This window comes from Pleurodeles waltl, chromosome 11 (assembly GCF_031143425.1).
Source record: "Pleurodeles waltl isolate 20211129_DDA chromosome 11, aPleWal1.hap1.20221129, whole genome shotgun sequence".
Taxonomy (NCBI): Eukaryota; Metazoa; Chordata; class Amphibia; order Caudata; family Salamandridae; genus Pleurodeles; species Pleurodeles waltl.
Genome location: NC_090450.1, coordinates 359953566 through 359978043, shown reverse-complemented (window position 1 = coordinate 359978043; position 24478 = coordinate 359953566).

Sequence of the window (24478 nt, the reverse complement as noted above, 5' to 3'; positions counted from 1 at the left end):
GTCAATATGTACACTCTCAGCCAAGTCCCACTCCACACACAATGGCATAATTTTTTTTTTTTTTTTAAACAGCGGAACCCCTAACTAAGTAGAAAGAATTACAAAACAACAAACACAAAAGCTCTAAGAACATGACAGAAATGCTAACCATGAAACTAAACACATGAAAATACAAAACAGACATGAGTTTGCACTCATGGTTGTTCCCAGAAATTCTTCTGGGTGTGGTAATTCTTAAAACAAGCACCGACACACAGCCCAGGCTTTGAAGGACAATCTGGGCAGTACATTCGAGTCTCCCTCCGGATACCTCTTCGAAAACACACTCTACATTTCTTAGCTGTAAAGTCTTTTTTGGGTGTGGGAGGAATGTGCTCAGCAAAGTGGCGATCAATCTAGCCACATCCTCCACCACTGCTTCTCTAGGAACTCTGGCCTGTTCCACCACAATCAGGCTCTCTATCACTGACTCCTGAAATTTCACAAATGTCATCTTTGACTCTGGAGACCTATCCCTAAACACTATAAAAGCATTGAAGGTTGCTAAGTGGAAGAGCTGAAGTGCTAACTTCTTATACCAAACGTAAGACTTACGAATAGCAGTATAAGGTTCCAACCTCTGGTCAACTCTATCTACACCTCCCATGTGCTTATTATAATCTTAAATGCACACAGGTTTGCGCACTTCAGCAACCTGGCCCCAAACAGTCACAGGGGAAGTACTCTCATCATGAATGGTACTTAGCATGTAGACATCCCTCTTGTCTGAAAATTTCAAAGCTAGCAGCTCCTCGTTCCGCAAGGCACAGCACTGTCCCCTCTCAAGTTTTTTACAGACAAGCTCCCTTGGATAGCCTTTCCGGTTAGAACGGATTGTGCCACAAGCAACTGTGTCCACTCTAAACAATTCCTTGAACAATTGCACACCAGTGTAGAAGTTATCTACATACAAATGGTGACCTTTGTTGAACAGTCGTCTACCAAGATCCCACACAATTTTCTCAGTAACTCCAAAAGTGGGAGGACAACCAGGGGGGTCAATATTGGAATCCCTACCAGTGTACACACGGAAACTATACACATATCCTGTCCTACTTTCAGACAGCATATACAATTTAATTCCATATCGTGCCCTTTTGCTAGGAATGTACTGCCTAAAAACCAAACGACCCTTGAAGAGGACCAAAGACTCGTCCACACTTAACTCTTTGCCTGGAACATAGACCTCCGAAAACCGATCTACAAAATGATCAAGGACAGGCCTAATCTTAAAAAGACGGTCAGAATCTGGGTGATCTTGTGGCAAGGCTAATGCATTGTCAACAAAATCCAGCATCCTAAGAAGAAGCAAATACCGATTATGACTCATGGTCGCTGGAAATATAGCTGTTGCCATCGATGGAACTAGTAGACCAATAAGAAGCCAGTGACGGCTTCCTTATCAACCCCATCAAAAAAGTCAAACCCAAAAACTTTTTTGTCTCCTCCAAATTTGTGGGAATCCACTGGGAAGCTCTAGAGTGTGGCCTAATTCTAGCAGCGTTGTCCCTCAAATGCTGCTCCGCATACAAATTAGTCTGCTCAACAATCTCTTCCAAAAACATATCATCCATGAATAACTCAAAGAAATTGATAGGCATAAAGTTCTCTGTATTGGCGTTACACCCCGGGAGACCAGTAAAGGCAGGCAACTCTGGCTGCTCCATGTTTGGGGCAACCCAGACATCAGGTCTTATAACGGGAAACCTTTCAGCCCCAGGTTGCTGCACTATTGGCACATCAATGTCCTCCTCTAAAACAGGCCCTTCATCTGCACTGAGTGTGGCTTCATCATCAGAAGATTCCCCTCCAACAGAAACATCACTGCCAGAATCTCTGACTTCCTCCTCTGCCTCAGATGCAGAGTCCGTCTCATAGTCATGATCAGACTGTGACTCAAAAAGCATACCAACCACCTGCTGAGCGGTCATCCTGTGGCTAGCCATGATCTCTCCTGCTAAAATTAACTGGACAAATTCACCACGAAACAACCAGCACTGTGTAAGACAAGTAACAAAGTGTAGCTTTGTTAGTAAGAGTTATAAACTCAAAAACTATACCGCTAACTTGCCTGAAAAAGCTTGATTCACCAGCAACTACACAGCAATCACCAATGATATCCCACTAAAAATAAAGAAAGAAAGGCAAATTAGAAATAAGACAAAACAAATATCGTTGTGCACAAACCTAAGGACAATTTCACACACAATCCTGCATTTAGTACACCCCCTACAAACATGTCATTCATGCATGGCAACAATACTCCTTTGGAGTAAATTGTTTTTACTTACCTAAAACATGCAACTGTGCAAACTGCAGGTCAACCACCGCCAAAACCACAAGGAGCCACACCAAATAAAGCAAAAGCTTTGAACTAGAACAAAAAGGAGGAAAACATTTTTTATCACAAATGCAAAGACTTCTTCAGTTGACAAACACCCCACCATCAAACATTGTAGAAATTGGTGCCTAAGTGGATTCTGCCATAGGGGCAGATGGGCCTATTAATAAAATAGGCCTGTCTTCTCCAAGGAAGCCAGAAAATACCTTTAGTAGTGTGTCCCCATGGAGAGCGACCCTTGCCAAAGGGGACAGCCCTCAAACAAAAAAACAAAAAAAAAACACACACAACACTATCCCTGGTGCCTAAGTGGCTTCTGCCCCCCTTGGGGGCAGGTGGGCCTAAGAAAATAGGCCCTTCTGCCCCCAGGGGGTGCAGAAATGGCTAACAGGTCAATGCCCCCCTTGGGGGGGCGCCCCGTGACCAAGGGGACGCCCCCCCACAAAAATAAACAAATAAAAAAAAATCCATGGCGTTCTAGTGGTTTCTGTCCCCCTTGGGGGCAGATCAGCCTAAAAATAATAGGCTGATCTGTCTCCAAGGGGTGCAGAAATGGCCTGGGTACATGTGCCCCCAAAGTGGGGGGAGACCCTTGCCCAAGGCCCCCCCCATCCACTAACACACACACACACACACTATCCCTGGTGTCTAAGTGGCTTCTGCCCTCCTTGGGGGCAGGTGGGTCTAAGAAAATAGGCCCATCTGCCCCCAGGGGGTGTAGAAATGGCCAACAGGTCAATGCCCCCCTTGGGGGGGTGCCCCGTGACCAAGGGGACGCCCCCCCACAAAAATAAACAAATAAAAAAAAATCCCTGGTGTTCTAGTGGTTTCTGCCCCCCTTGGGGGCAGATCAGCCTAAAAATAATAGGCTGATCTGTCTCCAAGGGGTGCAGAAATGGCCTGGGTACATGTGCCCCCAAAGTGGGGGGCAACCCTTGCCCAAGGCCCCCCCCATCCACTAACACACACACACAACACTATCCCTGGTGTCTAAGTGGCTTCTGCCCCCCTTGGGGGCAGGTGGGTCTAACAAAATAGGCCCATCTGCCCCCAGGGGGTGTAGAAATGGCCAACAGGTCAATGCCCCCCTTGGGAGGGCGCCCCGTGACCAAGTGGACGCCCCCCACAAAAATAAACAAATAAAAAAAAATCCCTGGCGTTCTAGTGGTTTCTGCCCCCCTTGGGGGCAGATCAGCCTAAAAATAATAGGCTGATCTGTCTCCAAGGGGTGCAGAAATGGCCTGGGTACATGTGCCCCCAAAGTGGGGGGCGACCCTTGCCCAAGGCCCCCCCCCATCCAATAACACACACACACACACACACTATCCCTGGTGTCTAAGTGGCTTCTGCCCCCCTTGGGGGCAGGTGGGTCTAAGAAAATAGGCCCATCTGCCCCCAGGGGGTGTAGAAATGGCCAACAGGTCAATGCCCCCCTAGGGGGGGGGCGCCCCGTGACCAAGGGGACTCCCCCCCACAAAAATAAACAAATAAAAAAAAATCCCTGGCGTTCTAGTGGTTTCTGCCCCCCTTGGGGGCAGATCAGTCTAAAAATAATAGGCTGATCTGTCTCCAAGGGGTGCAGAAATGGCCTGGGTACATGTGCCCCCAAAGTGGGGGGCGACCCTTGCCCAAGGCCCCCCCCCATCCACTAACACACACACACACACTATCCCTGGTGTCTACGTGGCTTCTGCCCCCCTTGGGGGCAGGTGGGTCTAAAAAAATAGGCCCATCTGCCCCCAGGGGGGGCAGAAATGGCCAACAGGTCAATGCCCCCCTTGGGGGGGCGCCCCGTGCCCAAGGGGACGACCACCCACAAAAATAAACACATTAAAAAAAATCCCTGGCGTTCTAGTGGTTTCTGCCCCCCTTGGGGCAGATCAGCCTAAAAATAATAGGCTAATCTGCCCTCAAGGGGGGCAGAAATGGCCCTAAAAGACATGCCCCCCAAAGGGGAGTGACCCTTGCCCAAGGGGGCGCCCCCCCATCCACTACACACACAATCCCTGGTGCCTAAGTGGCTTCTGCCCCCCTTGGGGGCATATGGACCTAAAAAAAATAGGCCCATTTGCCCCCAAGGGGGGCAGAAAAGGCCAACAGTTCTCTGCCCCCTGGGGGGGGGGTGCCCCTTGCCCAAGGGGGCACCCCCCCACATAAATACTCATAAAAATAAAAAAAAAACTGGTGATCTAGTGTTTTCTGCCCCCCTTGGGGGCAGATCTGGCTAAAAAGTAGCCAATCTGCCCTCAAGGGGGGCAGAAATGGCCCTAAAGGACATGCCCCCCAAAGGGGAGTGACCCTTGCCCAAGGGGGTGCCCCCCCATCCACTACACACACAATCCCTGGTGCCTAAGTGGCTTCTGCCCCCCTTGGGGGCAGATGGAGCTAAAAAAAATAGGCCGATCTGCCCCCAAGGGGGGCAGAAATGGCCAACAGTTCTCTGCCCCCTTGGGGGGGGGGGGCGCCCCCTTGCCCAAGGGGGAACCCCCCCACATAAATGCACATAAAATACAAAACCCTGGTGATCTAGTGTTTTCTGCCCCCCTTGGGGGCAGATCCGCCTAAAAAGTAGGCCAATCTGGCCCCAAGGGGGGCATAAATGGCCGTAACTAATTGCCCCCCAAAGGGGAGCGACCCTTGCCCAAGGGGCTGCTCCCCGCCAACAAGAAACAGGAAAGTAAACAAAAAAAAAGAAATCCCTGGTGTCTAGTGGGCATTCCTGCTGCCCGATCGCAATGCGATCGGGCAGCAGGAATGCTGAAAGAGACACCGGGGGAAAGGAAAAGCCTTTCCTTTCCCCCGGTGCCTCTTTAGCCCAAACCCCCCACCCACCGGGAAGAGGAACTCACCTCTTCACTCCACGCAGCACAGGAAGCAAATGGCTTCCTGTGCGGCGATATCCCCATAATGAAGTCAGCGCGCGATCGTGCGCTGACGTCATTATGGGGGGGTGGGGGGGTCGGGGGTGGAAGGGGAAGGGCTTCCCCTTCCATCCCTGACTTTGGGGGGGTGGGGGGGAAGCACACAGAGGGAGCGAGAGCGCTCCCTCTGGGCTGTGTCCTCTGGGCAGCAGCACTGTGCCGCAGGACGTAACCACCACGTCCTCGGCACAGAAGGGGTTAAAGGAACAGAGATAAACTTTTTCAAACTTTAGAAAACTTTTAAAAGTTTTCAGAAACTTTATAGAAAGTTTTAGAGAAGGAAAGTAAACTGTTTTGGTTACTGTGTATATTCTGAAGTATTTGGTATATGTTTTTCTTATGAAAAGCACCAATGACAAAGTGGTAAAGCAGTTACAAGTACTTATCCCACCACTGCACCACCAATGTAGGAGGATGGCCTGGCTTATAGTGGGTACCTGATGGTACTTACACCTTGTGCCAGGTCCAGTTATCCTTTATTTGTAGATTAGAGGTGTTCTAGCAGCTTAGGCTGATAGAGGTAGCTATAGCAGAGCAGCTTAGGCTGAACTAGGAGACATGCAAAGCTCCTACTATACCACTTATATCATATAGCACTATATAACAAGAAAACACAATACTCAGAGTTACTAAAAATAAAGGTACTTTATTTTAGTGACAATATGCCAAAAGTATCTCAGAGGATATACTCCCTTGGGAGGTAAGTAATATACACAAAATATACACACAAACCCAAATCAGGTAAGTAAAACACTTAGAAAAGTAATGCAAACACTGTAGAACACAATAGAATGCAATAGGAGAAAAGAGGCCTAGGGGAACACAAACCATGTACTCCAAAAGTGGAATCCGAACCACGAATGGACCCCAGGCCTAGTGTAGTGTGTAGAGGGTCGCTGGTGAAATAAGAAAACACTAAGAGTGTCCAAGATACCCCATCCCAAGACCCTGAAAAGTAGGAGTAAAGTTACCCTACTACCCCAGAAAGACAGTAAAGTCAAGATAGGGGATTCTGCAAAGGCAACAACTGACTGCAAAGCACTGAAGACAGATTCCTGGACCTGAGGACCTGCAAAGGAAGCAGACCAAGTCCAAGAGTCACACAAGTGTCCGGGGGGGCAGGAGACCACTAAACCCCGGATTAAGGTGCAAAAGGGCTGCCTCCAGGTGGAAGAAGCCAAAGATTCTGCAACAACGGAAGGTGCCAGGAACTTCTCCTTTGGTTCCTTTTGTTAAGATGTCCCACGGCGTGCTGGAGGAAGCAGATTTGTTTCCATGCAGAAAGACTGCAAACAAGCCTTGCTAGCTGCAAGAGTCGTGGTTGAGGATTTTGGGTGCTGCCAGAGCCCAGGAAGGACCAGGAGGTCGCCCCTTGGAGGAGGAGACATAGGGGATGCTCAGCAACAGAGAGAGCCCACGCAGAAGCAGACAGCACCCGCAGAAGCACCTGAAAAGGCTTTCAGAAGATCTGAGCATGGCAGTCGTCTCAGCACAACAAAAGAGAGTCCCACGAAGTAGGAGGTCAACTCAGCGAGTTGGGCAATGCAGGACGGAGTCCTGGGGACCTGGGCTGGGCTGTGCTGTGCATGAAGGAAGTCTTGCAAAAGTGCACAGAAGTCCTACCAGCTGCAGATCACGCAGTACACAGGATTACTGTCTGGCGTGGGGAGGCAAGGACTTACCTCCACCAAATTTGGACAGAAGGACCACTGGACTGTCGGGGTCCCTTGGATCCAGCTCCTGTGTTCCAGGGACCACGCTCGTCAAGATGAGAAGGGACCCAGAGGACCGGTGATGCAGAAGTTTGGTGCCTGCGTTAGCAGGCGGAAGATTCTGTCGACCCACAGGAGATTTCTTCTTGGTTTCCAGTGCAGGGTGAAGGCAGAGAGCCCTCAGAGCATGCACCACCAGGAAACAGTCGAGAAAGCCGGCAGGATGAGGCGCTACAATGTTGCTGGTAGTCTTCTGGATACTTTGTTGTAGTTTTGCAGGTGTCCTGGAGCAGTCAGCAGTCTATCCTTGGCAGAAGTTGAAGAGAGAGATGCAGAGGAACTCTGGTGAGCTCTTACATTCGTTATCTGAAGAGAAACCCACAGGAGAGGCCCTAAATAGCCCTCAGAGAAGGATTGGCTACCTAACCAGGTAAGAGCCTATCAGGAGGGGTCTCTGACATCACCTGCTGGCACTGGCCACTCAGAGGTCTCCATTGTGCCCCCACACCTCTGCATTCAAGATGGCAGAGGTCTGGGACACACTGGAGGAGCTCTGGGCACCACCCCTGCAGTGGTGATGGACAGGGGAGTGGTCACTCCCCTTTCCTTTGTCCAGTTTCATGCCAGAGCAGGGGCTGGGGGATCCCTGAGCCGATGTAGACTGGTTTATGCAAGGAGGGCACCATCTGTGCCCTTCAAAGCATTTCCAGAGGCCAGGAGAGGCTACTCCTCTCAGGACCATAACACCTATTTCCAAAGGGAGAGGGTGTAACACCCTCTCTCCTTGAGGAAATCCTTTGTTCTGCCTTCCTGGGACCGGGCTGCCCAGGCCCCAGGGGGGAAGAAACCTGCCTAAGGGTTGGCAGCAGCGGTAGCTGCAGAGAAAACCCCAGAGACCTAGTTTAGCAGTACCCGGGTTCCATGCTGGAGCCCTGGGGATGCATGGGATTGTCCCCCCCAATACCAGAATGGTATTGGGGTGACAATTCCATGATCATAGACATGTTACATGGCCATGTTCGGAGTTACCATTGTGAAGCTACACATAGGTATTGACCTATATGTAGTTCACACGTGTAATGGTGTCCCCGCACTCACAAAGTCCGGGGAATTTGCCCTGAACAATGTGGGGGCACCATGGCTAGTCCCAGGGTGCCCTCATACTAAGTAACTTTGCACCTAACCTTCACCAAGTGACAGTTAGACATATAGGTGACTTATAAGTTACTTAAGTGCAGTGTAAAGTGGCTGTGAAATAACCTGGGCGTTATTTCACTCATGCTGCAGTGGCAGTCCTGTGTAAGAATTGTCTGAGCTCCCTATGGGTGGCAAAAGAAATGCTGCAGCCCATAAGGATCTCCTGGAACTTCAATACCCTGGGTACCTAGGTACCATATACTAGGGAATTATAAGGGTGTTCCGGTGTGCCAATCAGAATTGGTCAAATTATTCACTAGCCTGAAGTGACAATTTTAAAAGCAGAGAGAGCATAAACACTGAGGTTTTGGTTAGCAGAGCCTCAGTGATACAGCTAGGCACCACACAGGGAACACATACAGGGCACACTTTAGGAGCACTGGGGTCCTGCTAGCAGGATCCCAGTGACACAGGCAAAAACAAACATACATATAAGTAAAAAAAATGGGGGTAACATGCCAGGCAAGATGGTACTTTACCCAATGTAGCACATGTTAGTCAAACAACAGAAGTCAGTTTTTGAATTGTGATATGGATTTGTCTCTGTCTTTCAGCTTAGGCCTCTGAGGTCCTTTCACTGTTCACCAACACTTCTTGATAGAGTTTATTTTTTCTCTTTCATTGCCATTGCACTGTTCAGATGTGTCTGCATGGTTGAGAATCAGATGTCACTATCTGTTCCTCTTCAAGGCCAGCTGCGGGGCAAAATATATCCTTGGCTGAGTCCTTCAGCAATTCAATGAATTTTTCAAAGTCTTCAGGTTTATCGTACTCTCTGTTCTTGAGATCGTGACCAGCATTGTAGCTGGTAAACCATACCTGATGTTCCACTTCGTCAGCTGAGGGTGCTACAATAAACTTTTTTTTATATTTCAAGTTAGTCTCTTGAGAGAAATGTTTAGAAATAAAGATCCTCTGGTTGCCCTGGAATAAAAGGTTTTTGTGGTTTTTTTTGCCATTGAGATGACCTGCCTGGATTGTTGTTGTCACTTAGCAGAGTGACTGTCAGTGTAAATTAGATTGAAATGGTGATCTATCGCTAAAGCTTTGCAAATCTCCTTTACTCCTGTTGAAATTAAATCTGCCTTGCAGTCACTTGAGATGTGGTTTGGAATAGCAAACTAGGAGTTAAAGGGGCAGATTTATGAAAAGTGGTGCTGGGCCTAGTACAGCACCACTTTTCTTGTGCCCCTTAGCGCCCCCCTCTCGCCATCATGTGTGCGCCGTATTTTAAAACGGCGCACCATTGGCGGTAGTTAGGGTGACTAGGATCATAATGTTTTAGGCTAGTCCGGCGCTTTGCAGGATTAGAGTCAGAAATTATGACACTTATCCTTCAAAGCAACCAGAGAGCCTCTGTTTAATGCCTTCATTTAGCAGGCTTTAAAGAATGGCGATATTAATGGTGCAAAAGAATCTCATAGATTCCTTTGCACCATTTTGACGTCTCCCTAGCACCAGAATGCCCCCATGCACACATTATGCCTGGTGCAGGCATATTGTGGCGCAAGGGGTTACAAAGTGGTGCAATGCAAGCATTGCACCACTTTCTAAATATGGCGTGTCATTTTTCCCCTTCCAAAACCACATTATCTTAAAAAATATGACGCTAATGTGGGGTTGGAATGGAGCAAGGCCAGCATAAATCTGGCCCAAAGTCCCTAAGTAGACGCTTTACGATGGTGATAGCACCTGCTCTGGCACAAGGATAAGTTCCCACCCATTCTGAGAACAAGCAGTCTATTATCAAAATATAGGAAAAAGACCAGAACCTCAGCATGCGGACGAAATCCATCTGGATGTGCATGAAGGGTCCCCAAGAGTGAGGATAAGCAATATGGGTGGTCTGTGTCCCTTTACAAGCATTATGGGACTGACAAGTGACACACGAATGGCAATAATTTTGGGCTCCAGCAAAAAAGACACAAACCAGCTGGTTGTTACAACACATAATATGCCATCCCTACAGACATGGGTAGCTCCATGAACCAACTGTGGGAGATTGGGGAGTCGAAACTTTGGTGTAACCACAGGGCCAGTGCTGTCTCTCATACCCAGGTAAGGTACCTTTCACATAACTGTATGATTCAATATTGCTTTTCACATTCAGATGCCTTATTCTGCAATAAAGACAAAACATTTAGAGAAGACACAGGGAAGATATCAGTCCACAGAACATACATGGCAACATCAGCATTTTCTGACAAAGTGGCTGTTTGGGTTGCTTAGACAGCCAGGGCATTTCCCTTAGGCATACCATCATCGCTATGCTTGAGGGCAGTACACTTAAGTATGGCTACCTATTTAGGTACCTCTAAGGCAGTCAAGAGATTTGTATATACTGATCATGTTTAATCGGGGTTCCAGCAGAGGCGAGGAGTCCTTCTTGAAGCAGACTAGCTCAGCAGGCCTTCTGAGTCCTCCACAGATCCAGAAGTGTACTGAAGAGTTGGGTCTGAGGGTCCAATATTTATACTTGGGACCAGCTTTGAAATAGGAGAAGGTTCTGGAAAGATTCACCCTAATAGGCTTTTTGCCTCCCTGTCATGGCCCCTTGTCTGGGGGCACAAAAGACCGGTGTCAAACCTTTTGTGAGTGTGCACGAGCAGAGTCTTGTGATGTGCAAGTGTGGTAGGTAACTGCTCCTTCCCCTCAACAAGTCAGAGATGGCCCATCTTGCCAATGCATAGTTCCCCTTTGTCTCACTGTTTGGAAGTAATACACAAAGGCCAACTGCCAGCTTCACCTAGTTATGTGACTCAGGGTACAAGCTGCAGCCAACAAATAGGACAAGGTATTGCCTGTTTTCTAAAAGTTGCATTTTCAGAATTGTGAAATCACAAGTCTTTAGACACCAAACTCCACATTCCTACATGCCCCCAATTGAAAGCACTTATCAATTAACACTTATTAAATGTAGGACAGTAACCCACTATTATCCTATGGGAGGGAGTAGGCCATGTAGTAGTGAAAAACAAATTTTAGTTTTAAGAGTTTTGCTCTATCACATGCCCACATTTTTAAGTACAGTGCACCCTGTGGGCTATTTAGGGCCTGCCATAGGGTTGAGGTATGAGTATTGAAGAGGAAAGTTGATGCCTGGCAAGATTTTGTCTTGCCAGGTTTAAATGGCAGTTTAGAAGTTCACTCACAAGCTGCAGTGGCAGACCTGAGACATGTTTGACAGGCTACTTGAGTGGGGTTCACATATAGTGCTGCATGCCCACTAGTTGTATTTCATTTACAGGCTCTGGGTATCTGTACACTTGACGTAAGCCAATTTGACCAGTTTTTAGGAAGACAGCACACATGCTTTAGCACTGGTTAGCTGTGGTAAAGTGCACAGAGCCCAAGTTCAACAAAAACAAGATCATCAAAAATGGAGGAGTAAGGGAAAATGTTTGTGGGAAGACTACCCTAAGGCTGACAGGTCAAACAACCTCTAAGAGGGACTTCTCACCACCCCCCCTTCAAGTCTGCCACATGTTCTGTAATTTCAAAGACATCAACTTCAAATCTACTTTCTCTTTCTTTCTCTCTATAAAGCCACACAGTGGTTGGCGACAGTTATTATTTCAGCCACCTTCTTTGTTTGCCATTCAGTGCAGATTGTCATTAGCTGGCTTCTCACATTTGGTAAAAATCCTTGTTCAAAACTGCACCTACAGATTCCTGACTTCCCGAGTTATCTCCACAGAGTGGGCCATGCCTGTATATCTTTCTAACACATCCTTAAGTCTGTGTAGGTGGTCTGTGGTTGCTTCACCTTGTTCTGTTTACAATTCAAGGTCTTAACCCATATAGATTGACTGGACGCACATCAGCCAAGGTATTTAACCATGTATCTTTTGCAGGACTCCATCATCTCTGCGGTCCACACTTTTCCACCAGCCAATCCCTTATTTCAGCTGGTGCCACTAATCATATTAATTGGTTCAGAATGGCCCAGTTGGGACAATACACTTCAGAAACACAAACTGAGTATGGTTTTCTTATATGTTTGGCAATTGTTTCTTAATGCTCATTAAATCAGAGGATATGCAAGGAACATTGACCATGGTCCTACAACTGGTTGTGGGTTAGTCCTTCAAAGGTAGCAGGGTATTAAGAGCAAAGAAATGAGGGTCCTCATCATCAGCATTGCTAGGATGGGTAGAAAGAAAGCACCTCCTCGCCAGTCGTGTACCATTCTTCCCAAGCTTTGTCTACTTATAGTTGCTGTGCTTGTGGAGGTCCCTGCATCCTACAATTAGAGATCATACTCTACAGTAGTTATATCAGCATTATGTCTAGCCACATGCACCCCTCCGAAAGGTGATTTCTTATCACAGTTGCATAACAATAATTGCTTATATATTACCTCCTTGTACCCAGGTTGTGGTGGTCTCAGAGGCACAGCTTCACTTCCACGTGCGCCTGGCGCTGCACCCCAACCTCAGCCAGCATGTAGAACGTATCCTTTCTAGGGTCCTCACTTTCTTTCTCTCTTTTCTTGTGGTTACCTGATCAGGGGAATAACTAGAAAGGAGGAGGAATATTTGGTGCACAAGCCCTAACTCTGACCCTGTTGTGACTTATTTGATATGTGAGTTTCTTCTGGGTATTTTTCATTCCCTCAAAGTGATAATTGTATTTGTGCCTGTGGGCCTCCCCATGAGATTGCAAAAACAACAGCAATTGTTCTGCAGCCATTTTTTTCTTAGCATCCTTCAATTTCTTTGGCATATTTCCTAAACTTTCTATGCCAGAGGGACCGTGTTAAGGAAAAAACTTATTGGCATCCTGGTTAGTGAGTCCCATCCACTCAGTCCGAGACTTGCATGTGGCTTTACCATACTAGTGGTACATTGTGTGAGCAGGAGTTCCTTTCGGTGGAGGATCTCTACATTTAGATTTCTCTGCCACTTCCTAATTCTTTATCTCAATCGTACACAGAGTAATAGGAGAAGAGTCTTTCATCTTGTCCCCTCAGATTAGTGGAGGGAGGATGGAAATGAATGAGAACACATGACATTTGCTTCCGCTGTTATTCTGCTAACTGATTTCGTGGATAGAGGAAAGAAAGGCTTTATACACTCAAAAATCCCCTTTCCATTTGGCTTCGCTTTTTCTCAAACGGCCAGAGGGGCTTGCGAAAATGCCAGGGCAGCTGGATCAAATGCCATCTTTCTAAGACACATTAATCCTTCAAGGACCTGTGCTTCAGGTCCTAGCACTCTTGCCTATTGTCTCCGCTTTTGCACTATTTCTATTGCCCACTTGCCCTAAACCATGGGTTTTCACAATCTCACGTTGTTCATTTCTGAATTCCTCCCAATCCTACCTACCTACTAATCTAGTACTGCATTGTTTCCTTCCCATGTGACATCTGCCTGCTCACTTTCAACAGATTGACAAACACAGAAACAATACAAGCCAAGTTAGACTTTACTTTACCGAAATATGGTTCAGTGTTCTTGTGGAGGCTAGTTGAATGGCCAGGTCTAGTACTCGGCCAAGCATCACCCCAGTCTGCCATGAGAAAATTCTCCCTTATCCGCTGGAGCCTGGGGTCATCATGTGGAATCTGGTCGAGCGCTCTGCTGCTCATTTAGCACAGACGGTTTGCTACACAATACACAATCTGTAAAATAAAACACTTCTGGAAGTCGAAAAGTCTAGCATGCGTTTAATGAAAAAAATAGCCATCATGCAAGCAAAAAAATAATTGACGATTGCTGTTTCAACGCAGCAGAACATCTGCCCACAATCACAATGATGCATGTAATGATAAAATCTATATGTTACCTACACATTTTAAACCGCTTTTCTTTATGCAATTGAATGGAAGCAACACCATGTGCTCCGAACTACTAATTTCAGAGAAATCTACTAAGGAGCAGATGGTAGAAGCTTCTGATAAGAAAAAAAATCAACTAGTCCTTGAGACGAGATAAAATAATACAAACAAACATTACGTTCATCATTCTTCTCAAATCTACATTTTGCAGTGCCAGTTTTAAAACCAGGCTACCTTTATTACAAGATGTAAGAAAATGTGCTAATGTTTGACACTAAAAAATGGTTTCTAAAACACAGAAATACTTTGAACGAGACAGGCATGTTAGGATTAGCATACACATGCAGTTGATACCAAAAAAACTATAATTAAAACATCATTTGTATCAGTATATGTTAAAGTACTTACATTATGCTCCTAATAAGACAAAACACTGACTTTACTTCTTCATCTCCTTCTTCCACAAGTGCCGCCCGTGAAGAACAGCAGCTGGGACAAACCTTCATCCTAGACACACCGGACCATCATGTGTCGGCCCTCCTGTCCCAGAGTATTCACCATAGTTTCGGACCAAGAGGGCATTAAGCAAGTGACTGCTGGTTAACAAGCACTCTCTCAAGATGTTAAAGAGGTGACTGGGAAGTTATTTGCACCTCGATGATAGCTTAGCATCCTCCTGACCTTCACGATAACAAACAGATTATTAAACATTGGGAAAGGCAGTCAATAATAGGTTTCAGTTATGCTCACTTATGTCCATGTATCCATGTGAATCCTCAGGTAATTTTCCTTGTCATTGCATTCTTCAGTCACTTGAATAAATCTTAAAACTACGATTTTCTTAAAAACCTTCATTCTTAGAATTAAAAAAAAAAAAAAACATGTATTCAGAACACAGCCAATGTGTTTCTTTCCAACAGCCGGGACGTCTTCAAGGATGTTAATCAAAAAGTATTACACAATTATTAAAATATATTAAATCTAAAACACTACATTGTTTTCTTGGGCACATTTTTGTCACTATATTTTTTAGAATGCAATGCCAGGACTATTTGTTTACATTCAGTGAAGCTCATGGAGTAGAAAAGAGTAAAAGGAGAAGCTGACAAAAAAGATCTTATGGAGCTGGAGGACTCTGTGAGGGGACGGAACCCAACACTCCCACCACTGGAACCGCCATGCTAGGAAAAGACCTCCACACAGAATTACTGATCTTAATTCTGTGGGCGGTCTTTTTCTGGCGTGGCAGTGGAACCGCCTAACCACTGCCGACCGCCGTAGTGAATGCCATGGATTTTTGACAGCCGGTGGTGTGGATATCCAGTGGCAGTCATAATAAGGCGGTCAGAAGACCGCCAGCACTGGCGGTCTTTTGGAGGCCGTGGCTGCAGGGGTCTTGGAAAAGACTGCCACAGGTATAATGAGGGCCTTAGTTCTAAAAATATTGCACAGAAACATTTGGTCACGCCATCTAAAGTCAGTAGCTATCACCAGTGTGATCACCCCAGGTCATTTCCCATTTAGGGCATTAGCTGCACCATACTGAAGCAGTCATAAGGTATTGCATCAAGCCGTGCCATAATGGAGTGGTAAAATGTATTGCATCATGTCATGACCTCAGCATCAAACAGAAACTTACTCTGCACCATTCAAAAAATGTATCTAAAATTAGTCATAATAATTTTGCACCCGAGCATTGGGTGAAATGAGCCACATCACAAACCACTGACTCCTTGTATGTGTGGAAAAGGTCAATTTTATTGAAACAGGTGTATATCAATTTAAACATCCTGTGCCTAATCCTTTCAGAACTAAAGCTTCACTATGCATTTAATAAACTAGACTCCTTACCCTCTACCCCTATATCCTGTTCCTCGTATACATACTCCTCAAAATTTGACATACTGACCTATTGGATTGCTATGATTGTATCACTTTAAACTTCCCCTCCCACTTAACAGTGAACCAATTAACATCTGCTCATCTTCATATTCCTATGGCATAACATTTAACTCCAGGACTTCCAGTTTGGGCTTGCTAACACCGTCCCTTTCAGCCTGATTAGCCTATGTGAACCAAAAAAGTAAAGGCCTGCAAATTTGTGGGCCAACCACCACCAGAGAAAGGCAACAAACTGATTTTTTGTGCCCCTGATAAAACAATTCATGCCTTGCTTCTCAAAGCCCTAAACAAAAGCTCCCTTAAATCCAGCAGGTATATTTCAATTCTGCACCTAGATAGATGTACTCCATTGTCCCTGAAAAACTCCACCTCCTCTTACCGCAAGTCGACATGCTCCACTCTGCCTGGTCCTTTGTCCCTACAGAAATGCCTCATTTCTCTTTTCACCTTCCTCCTAGCTTTGTCTATGGTTGATGGGTTGGCCACTCTTCTCCAACACCTCCTGAGAAAAAGCTCTGTCCAGGATACAAAATATCCTGGCCATTGGGATTTACTGTCTTTCAGTTCATGTTTCATGGTTCTTAAAAGCACCAAACCTTTCTTGACTACCATGTTGTTCTCCCATAAATGTATCAACAAAATGTCTGGATAACAGCTCCCTCCATCTCATGCCTTCTTTACCATACCACGCCACTCACAAAGTGTCATTGTGAAGACCGAGAATTCTTCCCCAGACACTCTTCCCTGCAGCCCAATCTGCCCACTTTGTGAAGGAGTGAGTGTGATAATCCAAACCAATAAGCCAACAACCAATGGACCCGGAACCAACCCTGAAAAGAGAAAATGGAGTAAACAACATTGTACAACCTAGGATTCAAACCTTTCCCCCTCACTGGACCTGACATTACTCTAAAAACAATTGGAGAACCATCTACCCACCCCCATTACTTGACTCATGACCACCCCCTCCTGCCTGCATCAGTTGCTGCCCCAATACGAAAAGAATGGGTGCTAAAATCTGTGGTCACCAAACCCAGCATCGTTACCAATTTCCTTAGAACCGCTAATAACTGGAAGGCAGTGACCCAATCCCCTTGTTCGTGGGTGAAAACCACCTTCGTATGTCCCCTAACCTGTGCTCATAATTTATTGTCCCATGCCAGTGGGCATACAGCCTTTTTAGCACAGGCAGTATAACAATTGCTCTATTCAACCGCTGGTCAGTTTTGGACCTATGCAGGTGGTTCTCCAAACCTTTCTGACCTAAAACTAACCTCCTCCTATAGCAGAACATTATCACCCTGATCCCCCAACAGCTCAGACACCCAAAATACCCCAAAAACATCCACATCATCAATGTGGAAAACAGAACAGTTTCACACTGATAAAAAAAAAACTACCAATCACTCTGCAAAAAAATAGCCAAGAAAGGGCCTCCTTCTTCTTCCCACCCTACCTTGCTCCCTAGCCCAACCCTCTAACATCCTCTAACCCAACTCTCCTGCCGATGGTGCATACCCCCACAACCATTTGCCAATAAAGGCAATACCTACCAATTTTCCTCCAATCGTGACTCAAGATAAACTTTTCTCTGCCAACCTTAAGATAAACTGCACCACGTCCTCTCCTCTCTCCCATTCCCCAATACAGCGACAAGCACCTGACCTCAGAAACTTTCCCCAAGCTTGGTAACATGCTTTGAAGGTGGATTTAGCCAGGAACACTGCTACCAAGTGAAGCATCCTCTGACTCCCACTGTCCATACCTCCGGTGGCTTGCAAGTCCTGTCCACCTCTGTGGGCAGTACAGTGAACCTCTTCAACTGTGAACTAGACAGAGCATCCGCAATGTCACTGTTCATAGCCGGTACATGCCTGGCTCTTAACAAAATATCTTGCTGCTAACCTTCAAGCACAAACACCCTCAGCAAATTCAGAACCTGTGTGTCTTTTGCTGACTGCCTGTTAACCACTTTATTCTAAAGAGTACCTTACCGTGCTGTAACAACACACCTCACGCTGTGACAGCTACCACAAAAGAAAAAACTCTAGGAATGCTGTCCTTCACCCCTTTCTTTTCCCGCCGTCGGGCCATTCCTCCGCACACCAGCAACCCTGCCAATGCAATCCAAAGTCCATGCCACCTGAGGCATCCATGTAAATCTGAACATACCAGTCAAATTCCTGCTGTGCCATAATTGAAATGGCAATAAAAGAGTTCAGAAAGAAATGCGACAAGAGCAAATCTTCCTTCACCCCGCAGATAACTAGACATGACAGTGGCAGGGACAGCCCCAGTAGAGCTAGACTCAGTCTTCTGCAAAAGGTCCTGACATCCTGTCCCACCCTACATGCAAAATTCATGTGTCTTGTGAGTATTTGTGCCCCTTGGATAGTGGCTTTTGTTTTAGCCAGCACTGTGTCTAACAAAATTTGCATCCCCAGCTTTTTGTCTACTGGAAGGTGAACCATTATTACCTCTGAATTCAGCTCAATTTCCAAAAAGGAAATACTTGTCACGGTCCCACAGTCCTTTCTAGGGCCAATTACACCCCCTCTTCTCTATGAGCTCCTGAAAACTTACCAGGAACTGCTGGCAGTCGGTAGAACTGGAGTCTGTGACCATGAACAAACATCAAGATAATGTGTAACCTTCACATGTCTCATACTTTGCATGAAAACCACTGCAGAAAAGTTCTGAACCACTGAAATAGAGCACAAGAAATAAAGTGCCCCCTCATGAGAGCTTTGTCCACATACGAGCACCCATTAAATTGAATACCATGTTACTGAAAATCATCTGATTGTACGAGTATCAAATGAAATGCTGATATAATATCACATTTTGCCATGTAGGAGCCTGGTTCTCCCTGCTTAACCACAGTCATAGTCACGTCCAACGAAAAGTAAGACACTGAAGTCAATTCCTCCCCAATGAAATCATTGATTGATTGACCTTTTGGCCATGACAGGTGTAGAATTAGTCTGAATTGCCCTTTCTCCTTCTTGGGCACTACACCTATTGGGGAGAAAAAGTCCTTCAGTGGCCATGTGTCAAATGGAACAGCAATTCTCTTTTCCTTCCTTCTTTCTGTAACTTATCCCTCACCACTTGTAGATGTGTTTTAACAGGCCTCAAATTTTCCACCCAACACCTCACCCTCGGACCCTCATATCACTACCTGAATCTCCATGTGAAACCTTCCTGCAGAATCTGGGCATCTTCCCTGTTATGGTAAGATCCCAAACAAAATGTAAGACTGTCCAACTTATCTGGTGTATGAGTTTTTCCAATTAGGTCCCTGTGCCCCTCTGCCTCTCCTGTACCTTCCTGTGTTGTGTGCTCTTGCTCCACCTGAATTCTGTTGCTGTTATGGATTGTGACAACCAGACTGGGACCATGAAATGCTGCCTGTTTTCCCGTGGCACTGCACGAGGGCATGGTTCCTTCTGCACTTTGAGCATTCATACCTGAATTGGTAGTAACACCTGTGCACATCCTCTTGTTGAAGTTCCAAGAGGTTTCATGGATGTCTCCTTGCCTCTTAACTGTGGTCCCCTCTCCCGGCTGGGACAGGCTTGAAAGGGCCGATATACTATTGGCAATCCACTCACAGTGAATACAGTCTTCCCAACATCAGCCAGACCCATTGTTTTTTGCCAGAGGTCTGTTCCTATTTCTCCACATTTCACTTCTGGATCCCAAGTCATGCATGCCTGAAACTCATCATCATACTGGGCCCAGGCACTACCACCAAACAATATTTGGGCACTGCGTATACATCCATGTGTTTGAATAATGCTACACTCCACTCTGGGTATTTCGCACCGTATATGCTGGCATATGTGAGAAATGCCAACAAACAGTTTTCGATGTTCATGAGCAGCTTGGGGCATTTCACCAGCTCATACTTCTCCTTTGAGCCTTCTTTTGCCCTGATTTCCCTATGCAGAAGTTTAAGCATTTCTACAGTCTCCCCTTTCCAGCTTTTTTCTTTGGTGGACAGATTCAAATGTGACTCCAGTGGCTTAGTGACTCCCATGATATGGGAATTTCCACATCTTGAGCTCCTTACTCTCCCTTCTGTATCATCTGCCTTTCTCTTATCCCCCTGCTTCACCCCTTCACCCGTGCCTGTTGTCGTGCTCTGTGCCTTCGCTAGCCCTGTCATTGCCTCCTTTTTTCTTTCCCCTCAGTCAACCTACTTATTTTGTGGTGCCTCTAATGTATTTTCCCCCCTTCTCATATGTCCCTACCCCAGTGTCCATGACTTACATACCCATCTGCAATTGTGCCTCCCTCCTGAACCCACTAGCACCCCTCAGTTGCCTTTGTGGTCTTACCTGGCCATAAGGTCAGCGCCCACCCTGATGCTTTCAGCCTTGCCAGTAGAAGTGTCCACCTGACCCCTTGTATGCCCATTGAACATCCTGGTGCCATTGGTGGAACCTGGGAAACAGCACTAGAGGTGGGATTAGGTTGACCCCTACCCACATGCAGGCCATATGCCCATACGGTGCTGACGAACCCAGTCTCTCCACTTCAATAATCTATCCTCCTCAAGACTGTCATCTCCATAATACAATTCAACCTCCTCCTGCCATGCAATCTCTTCCAGACCGATTGCCTTACCATCCACACCTTGTGGCATCTGTTGCCTTACCATGGGGCTTTCATCTGTAACACCCGGAGGGACTGTACCATACCCTCTCAGCCTTTCCAGAGATTCGGACTGTCATGACCCGTGCTATATGCAATCCGTGGACATTTCATGCCGCTCCTGTAAGCGCAATGGGGATGCCTCCCTGGCCCTTTTTGTGCCATATGACGATGGGACCCACACAATGGTCTGGCTGGCCGTTCTGGACGCTTGCTATTGATTGCCTACTTGTATTTTACCACACTTGCTATTGCTTGCATACTTGTGTTCTACCAAATGAGAATTCAATGTACAGATTTGTAGCTCAACAGCACATGATTAACAGAAAACGTGCTTGGTGGCTCATTTCGAAAAGCATCTATACGCACGAGCCACATGTATGACTCATCACACTGCGGCAAGAAGAAAACTATAAAAACACATCCCACCTGGCAAACCATGCTTTAAGTTATTTTCCGTGTGTTCACTCGACTAGCCCAAGCTTTGGGACACTTGTTAACCCTCGGAGCTCAGATAACTCTACTTACCAAACGGAGCTGTCCAGGTTTCAGTCGACCTTGATCCAGTGCACCAAAGGGTACCTGTGAAGAAAAATAAAGATGAGAGTTGAAGGTAGTATAAGGAAACAGCGCTGCGCAGCGTTCATTTAAAAGGACAAGAGCATTTGAATTGAATTCAGAAAAGAAGGTCGCATCCGAAACAGATATGCAAAATAAAGTAATGACTGAAAGATTCTGATAAGACCAAGGCCCTCATTACAACATTGGTGGTAAAAGCTGCTTACCGCCGTGCAGAAGACCGCCAACACACCGCCGCGGCTGCGGAAATCCACCACAGACATTATGACCCACAGCTCAGAATCCGCCAAAAGTCAGACACCCACAAAAGTCCGCCACACCAAAGATCAAAGATAAACTGGCGAAAACAAAACCTCCACTGTCACACCAACAGAAATACGCCCACACTATCACAACCCACGAACCTACGTGGCGGTCTTTCAACCACGGTATTCCATTGGCGGTACACACCGCCGCTCTCAAAATACACACACTCTTACAAAACACAGCCACATTGGACAATTCGAAATACACACACCTGATACACATACACACACCACTCCCACACACCCTATACAATATAAAACACACACCCACATCGCCCACAAACCCTTGCGACAACAAATCACGAACGAAGGCCAGAGAGAGACACCACCATCAACAACACTAGCATCCACAGGCACACAACACCATCACCCACATAACTTCCACGCACCGCACACTACACACCACTACATATCAGCACACTTATCACCCCACACACCACCCCACACATCACTTACACTACCCCATGGCACGGAAAAGACACCCCAGGTTCTCGGAGGAGGAGCTCAGGGTCATGGTGGAGGAAATCGTCCGGGTAGAGCCACAGCTATTCAGAGCACAGGTGCAGCACACCTCAATTGCAAGGAAGATGGAGCTATGGCGAAGAATAGTGGACAGGGTCAACGCAGTGGGACAGCACCCAAGAAATTGGGAAGACATCAGGAAGAGGTGGAACGACCTACGGGGAAGGTGCGTTCCGTGGTCTCAAGACACCGCCTGGCGGTTCAGTGGACTGGCGGTGGACCCCCACCTCCTCCCCCACAACTAACAACATGGGAGGAGCAGGTCTTGACGATTCTGCATCCTGAGGGCCTCGCAGGAGTAGGTGGAGGAATGGACTCAGGTAAGTCAAATCTTAACTATTACATCCCCCACCCTACCTGCATGCTAGCACATACCTCCACCCTCACCCCCATCACTCTAACTCCTCACAAATGTCTCAACATCACAAACCACACATCCTAACACCAAGCCCTGCAAGCAACAACAAAGCATGGACACCCATCACCAAAGCATGCCCACTGCACATACCCATACACCCCCCTAAACCACCATAAACAAGGTCCCACACAGGAATGCAAGCACTGGGGTACACGGTCACCCACCCATTGCACACCATGACACACACAGATGTAATAACCATCCGTTTATACCCCTGCAGGACCCCTACCCAACGTCACCGGACAGGAGGGTCCACACATGTTCACACCACCAACAGAAGAGGCCCAAAGTGATGACAGCACCTCTGTCCAACTGGATCTAGCTGACCAGCCCGGCCCATCGGGGACCTCGGTACAGTTGGTTCCCCACACCCAGTTACAGGCCACCACAGAGCTTCCCCCCTCTGGAAACACCAGCACAGCACCCACCCAGCGGGCCCATACCTCTGTCCCCAGGACACGTCAATCAGCTGTGTGTCCACCACTACAGGGAACCCAGGCTAACCCACCACCCACCCCAACAACAACAGGGACCTGGGGGCAGTGGTAGTGGGCACACGGTCCAGGGGACGGAGGCCCAGGGACACAGGGGAACTGGGAGGGCTGCTGTGCAACAGGGGGCGGACAGGCCCAGGGAACCCACTCTCCACGAGGCTCTCTCCTCCATCATGGGAGCCTACCACCACTCCCAGGAGACGATGGTGACCGCTCAGCCCTCCACAGGGCTTGGTCGCCCCACTCACTGCTGCCGCTCCTGCCTGCCTTTGCCGCCTCCTGCCTGCAGATTCCTTCGCTCGCTGCTCCTGGGATTTCCCGCCGCTGCCTCCCTGCGGCCCCGCCCCCCTGTGATTCCATTCGCCGGACCGCTCCCGCCACCCAGCTGCTCCTCCCTCCCGGCTCCTTACTTATGACGCCCCCAGAGCGACCGCGCAGCGGACGCGCGCAGCGGGAGCACCGACTGAGCGCCGAAGGTGCGCCGAAGGTAAGCCCGTCTGCGCCCGTCCGCGCCTGGACCGCGCCCAGCGCCAGACCCCCTGGTCCTCGCCCTTGCCAGCACACCCTGCACAGCTACGATGCCAGAACCCTCCACGCACTCAACGCCGGCCGAAACACCGCCTGCTACCGAGCCACCCCGAGACGCACCCACGGACCCTTCACCTGCCTGACCTGCCGCTTCACCAGCCTACGACCCAACACTGCACCTACTAAACCGAGCCCCAGCAACAAACACCTGATGTGCATCCTGCTCAACACCCGCTCCGTTCACAGGCATGCCGTCGAACTCTGGAAGCTCCTCGACTCGACAGCACCAGACATCGCCTTCCTGACGGAAACCTGGATGAACGCCTCCTCAGCACCCGACATCGCCATCGCCGTCCCAGAAGGCTACAAAATCACCAGGAGGGACCGCGTCAACCAGACAGGAGGAGGCATCGCCATCATCCACAAGAACACCATCCGCATCACGACCAACTCCGATGACACCTTCACCTCCGCCGAACACCTCCACTTCCAGATACACACCAACCCCAAGACCACGCTCAGAGGCACCCTCATCTACAGACCACCGGGACCACGCACACAGTTCAGCGAAGACATCACAGACTTCGTCAGCCCCCACGCCATCAATTCCACCGACTACATCCTCCTGGGGGACCTCAACTTCCACCTGGAGGACGACAAGGACCGCAACACCACTGCTCTACTGGACAACCTGGCCAACCTCGGACTCAAGCAACTGGTAACCACCCCTACCCACCACGCCGGCCACACGCTTGACCCAGTCTTCTCATCCAGCAAATATGTCACCTTCAGCCACTCCACCAATCTCCAGTGGACTGACCACAGCTGCGTCCACTTCAGCTTCAGTAAAACGACGACCCACCACCACCCTCAACAAACCCCCCGCAGGAGCTGGAACAAGATCACCGGCGACCAGCTCACCACCTTCCTCAGCCAGAACCCCCCCACCAGCTCAACGGACCCCAACGAAGCCGCCAACAACCTCACACAGTGGATCACCAACTGCGCAGACGCCCTCGCACCACTGAAGAAGAACCCCCCCAGCAGACGCAGCAGCAAGAAAGCCTCCTGGTTCACCGAGG